The following is a 5,354-nucleotide window of genomic DNA, read 5'->3' on the forward strand; positions in this document are numbered from 1 at the left end:
GGGGTCGGGGGAGACGGCGGCGAGGCGGGGTCGGGGGAGACGGCGGCACCGAGGCGCGGCGAGGCGGGGTCGGGGGAGACGGCGGTGGTGAGGCGGGGTCGGGAATTGGGGGAGGAAGCAGAGGAGAGGGAATCAGGCCGCGCGGGGGGTTAGGTGAAAATAGCTTTAACTGTAGCGTGGGAAGGAAAAACGCGCTGCTGCTAAAATCCATAGTAGTAGCGCTGTCCGTAGAAGGGCGCTACTACTATACCTAGCACGCCGGGAACGGTGTGGCAATTATAGTAGTAGCGCTTTCTGCAAGGACAGCGCTACTGCTAAGCTGCTAACTGTAGCGCGGTTCTGCCAAACGCGCTACTGCTAAGTAGCAGTAGCGCCTCATTTTAACAAGCGCTACTGGTAACATTCTGTGTATAAGGTTTTCTCTAGTAGTGGCTGTGCCTAAGGTATGATTTATATATATATCTGGATCTACCGTTGTAGTAGAATGATGTATGTCTTACTGATATTCATTTTTGTTACTGTGTGTGCTAGCTATGATCCAGGGATAGCACAGTAAGCACAGAGACTTGGATTCTACCAAATCCGGGTCGTTACAAGCTTGATCGTGACCTCTTCTATGCATCCTCACACATCACCATCGACAACTATGCACGTGCGTCATTTTGGGACTCCCCTTGGGTAAATGGAGAAGAGCCGTCCGACATCGCCCCTCTCATCATTGAGGCTTCCAAGCAGAAGAAGTGGAAAGTCATGGATGCCATGCACGAAGGAAATTGGCTAACAAAAATCAAGCTCCTCGACAACTGGACGATGGAGCACATTAGTCAAATTGTCACTCTTGGGGCTTGCGTTAGGGCCATACCGATGGTGGTGGACATCGAGGACACCATTATTTGGAAGCACATGATCGGCGGGTCATACTCCGCCACCTCCGCGTACCACGCCCAACTTCTTGGGTCGTTCTGCTCACCCATGGGCGCCGCGGTCTGGAAGGCTTGGGCTCCCCCTAAGATGAAATTTTTCGCCTGGTTGGCGATCCAAAACCGTGTCTGGACGGTGGATCGGTTGGAAAAAAGGGGGTAGCCTAACTGCGGCCTCTGTCCGCTTTGCAAGTAGACATAGGAGACGGTCGGGCACATCTTCTACAAGTGTCGTTTCTCCATCAAGCTGTGGGGAATGATCAAGGGCTGGCTCAATCTCGACTTCATCGACTTCTCAACTTGGGGGACTCAATGCTCCATCAAGGACTGGTGGATCAACATGTCGGGTGACAGCATGCCGAATCGGAAGGCGATAGCCTCCCTCACCATGCTAACATGCCGGACCATTTGGTGCGAAAGGAATGCTAGGGTGTTCTGGCACAAGTCTACTCTTCTGTCCATCCTGTTATCAAACATCCAAGCTGAGGCAAGGCTTTGGGTTAACGCGGGTGCAAAACATTTGGGCCACATCATGTCGAGAGAGTAGTGGCCTTGTAATTCTTGTTTAGCTTTCCTTGTAAAAGCAGCTCCAAACTTCTTCTTAATTAATGGATGAGGCAAATCTTTTGCCTCCATTTCGGAACGGTGGGATCGCACAGATACTGGTCCCTCCCCAGTAGCAGTATAGGGTGCCATAAAAACCCTATTCTCTTCCACTTCAAGAGCAAGTGTTTAAACAGCTTCAACACACCAGTAATCCAAGCTGCTGTTCTTATGCCTTGGATTAGAGCATCTACAAGCGGGCCCCTCAAACCCGTCTCAAACGTCCAGACAGGCCGCTCGGTTACGGTTTTTTGACTCAGACGGGCCTCTCAAACGACCCTCAAACGCCCGGGCTGACCGGCACCCCCCATATCCAGTGCGCCCGCCACGTCGGTCTGACGAAGGCGCCCCACACAGAAATGCCCGGAAACCCGACGGTTCGAGGACGCCGTGTGGCGTCACTCCGGCAGGCTGCGTAGTGTCTTGCCTGACTATTTAAGCTGGCTGGCGCCCCCAGCCTTAGCACATCCGCCTCTTCCCTCTCTCCGCTGCCACTCAAGCCCGTTAGCCATGCCCCCACGCCGCCGCTACTACATGATCCGGCACCGTCTCTTCCTCCTTGAGTAGGTCCTGATCTGTAGGGAAGTGGGCCTACCTCTGGAACCAGAGGTGGAAGAAGAGGAGGTGCCGGCGGAGGAGGAAGAGCAGGAGCCGGCGGAGGAGGCATCGAAGCTATATGTGGGGGAGGAGGAGGTGCTGGCGATGGAGGAGGACGTGGGCGTGTAGCTGGAGCAGCATGCCATCTTGAGCTTCATCCGCTCCGAGTTGGCTGCGGAGGCAAGGCGTCACCGTCGGCAATAGATGGAGGCGGCGTAGGCGGCCCAGGCTCCGGCACTGGCGGCTCTGGCTCCGGTGCAGGCGACTCAAGCCATCTCCGACAACGACGAAATTTGATTAGTATACAACGTAGTACGTAGCTATATATATTATGCATGATTTTGTATGGATTTAGGGGATGCATATGAGAGAGTTGTATGTGGAGAAGGAAATATGAGGCGTGTCCGATCACTGTCCGCGGACGCGCCCGGCTCGTCCGCGGGTGTTTGATGGGTCGGATTTGCCAAGTTCGATTCCTTTTCTTCGAAATACTGAAATAGGCAAAAAAAACAACAATATGGGCTGGTCCTCCGGTTAGTAGGTTAGTCCCAAAAATGATATAAATGTGTAAAATAAATCCCATAAACATCCAAAAGGGGTAATATAATAGCATGGAACAATAAAAAATTATAGATACGTTGGAGACGTATCAAGCATCCCCAAGCTTAATTCCTGCTCGTCCTCGAGTAGGTAAATAATAAAAAAGTAATTTTTGATGTGGAATGCTACCTAGCATATTTCATAATGTAATTTTTTTATTGTGGCATGAATGTTCAGATCCAAATGAATACAAAATAAAAGTTCATATTGACATAAGAAATAGTAATACTTCAAGCATACTAATCAAAGTAATCATGTCTTCTCAAAATAACATGGCTAAAGAAAGTTATCCCTACAAAATCATATAGTCTGGCTATGCTCTATCTTCATCACACAAAGTATTTAATCATGCACAACCCCGATGACAAGCCAAACAATTGTTTCATACTTTAATAATCTCAAACTTTTTCAACTTTCACGCAATACATGAGCGTGAGCCATGGACATAGCACTATATGTGGAATAGAATGGTGGTTGTGGAGAAGACAAAAAGGAGAAGATAGTCTCACATCAACTAGGCGTATCAACGGGCTATGGAGATGCCCATTAATAGATATCAATGTGAGTGAGTAGGGATTGCCATGCAACGGATGCACTAGAGCTATAAATATATTGAAGCTCAATAAAAGAAACTAAGTGTGGTGCATCCAACTTGCTTGCTCACGAAGACCTAGGGCACTTTGAGGAAGCCCATCATTGGAATATACAAGCCAACTTCTATAATGAAAAATTCCCACTAGTATATGAAAGTGACAACATATGAGACTCTCTAACATGAAGATCATGGTGCTATTTTGAAGCACAAGTGTGGAAAAAGAGATAGTAGCATTGTCCCTTCTCTCTTTTTCTCTCATTTTATTTTTTATTTCTTTTCATTTTTTTTCTTTGGCCTATCTTTTTTTCTTTTTGGCCTTTCTCTTTTTTTTCCTTTTTTTCTTTTTTTTTTCTTTTTGTAAAGTCTGAAGTCTCATCCCGACTTGTGGGGGAATCATAGTCTTCATCATCCTTTCCTCACTAGGACAATGCTCTAATAATGAAGATCATCACACTTTTATGGATTTACAACTCAAAGCTAGAACAAGATATGACTCTATATGAATGCTTCCGGCGGTGTACCGGGATATGCAATGAATCAAGAGCGACATGTATGAAAATTATGAAAGTGGCCTTGCCACAAATACAATGTCAACTACATGATCATGCAAAAAAGCAATATGAGAAAAGTAATGCATGTCATATGAACGGAACGGAGGAAAGTTGATGGCAATATATCTCGGAATGGCTATGGAAATGCCATAATAGGTAGGTATGGTGGCTGTTTTGAGGAAGGAGTATGGTGGGTGTATGGTACCAGCGAAAGTTGCACGATACAAGAGAGGCTAGAAATAGTGAAAGGGTGAAAGGGTGCGTATAATCCATGGACTTAACATTAATCAAAAGAACTCATATACTTGTTGCAAAAATTTAGAAGTCATCAAAAACTAAAGCACTACGCGCATGCTCCTAGGGGGATAGATTGGTAGGAGAAGACCATCGCTCATCCCCGACTGCCACTCATAAGGAAGACAATCAATAAATAAAATTGTACTCCAACTTCATCACAAAGCGGTTCATCATACGTGCATGCTACGGGAATCACAAACTTCAACACAAGCATTCTTTAAATTCATAACCACCCAACTAGCATGACTTTAATATCACTACCTCCATATCTCAAAACAATTATCAAGCATCAAATTGATCATAGCATCCAATTCACTTTCTATGATAGTTTTTATTATACCCAACTTGGATGCTCATCATTCTAGGACCAACTTTATGATCATAGCAAATACCATTCTGTTCTAAAAGACTCTCAAAATAATATAAGTGAAGCATGAGAGACTAGCAATTTCTTCAAAATTAAGACACCACCGTGCTCTAAAAGATATAAGTGAAGCACAAAGAGTATTCTAGCAAATTCTAATCAAATAGGCTTCTCCCAAAAGGTGTGTACAGCAAGGATTATTGTGGTAAACTAAAAAGCAAAGACTAATATAATACACGACACTCCAAGCAAAACACATATCATGTGGCGAATAAAAATATAGCTCCAAGTAAAGTTACCAATGAACGAAGACGAAAGATGGGATGCCTTCCCGGGGCATCCCCAAGCTTAGGCTTTTGGATATTCTTGAATATCTTGGGGTGCCATAGGCATCCCCAAGCTTAGACTATTGCCACTCCTTATTCCATAGTCCATAAAAGCTTTACCCAAAACTTGAAAACTTCACAACACAAAACTCAACAGAAAATCTTATAAACTCCGTTAGTGAAAGAAAACAAGACCACCACATAAGGTACTGCAATGAACTCATTCTTTATTTATTTTGGTGTTAAACCTAATGTATTCCAACTTCTTTATGGTTCATAGACTGAATTACTAGCCATAGATGCATTGAAATAAGCAAACAACACACGAAAAACAGAATCTGTCAAAAACAGAACAGTCTGTAGCAATCTGTAACTAACGCAAACTTCTGGAACTCTTAAAATCCTACCAAAATAGGAAGTCCTGGACAATTTGTTTATTGAACAGAAGAAAAAAGAATCAATGCAAAAGCATGTTCCTGTGATTTAACAAAATTATATTCG

This window comes from Triticum aestivum, chromosome 2B, assembly GCF_018294505.1.
Source record: "Triticum aestivum cultivar Chinese Spring chromosome 2B, IWGSC CS RefSeq v2.1, whole genome shotgun sequence".
Taxonomy (NCBI): Eukaryota; Viridiplantae; Streptophyta; class Magnoliopsida; order Poales; family Poaceae; genus Triticum; species Triticum aestivum.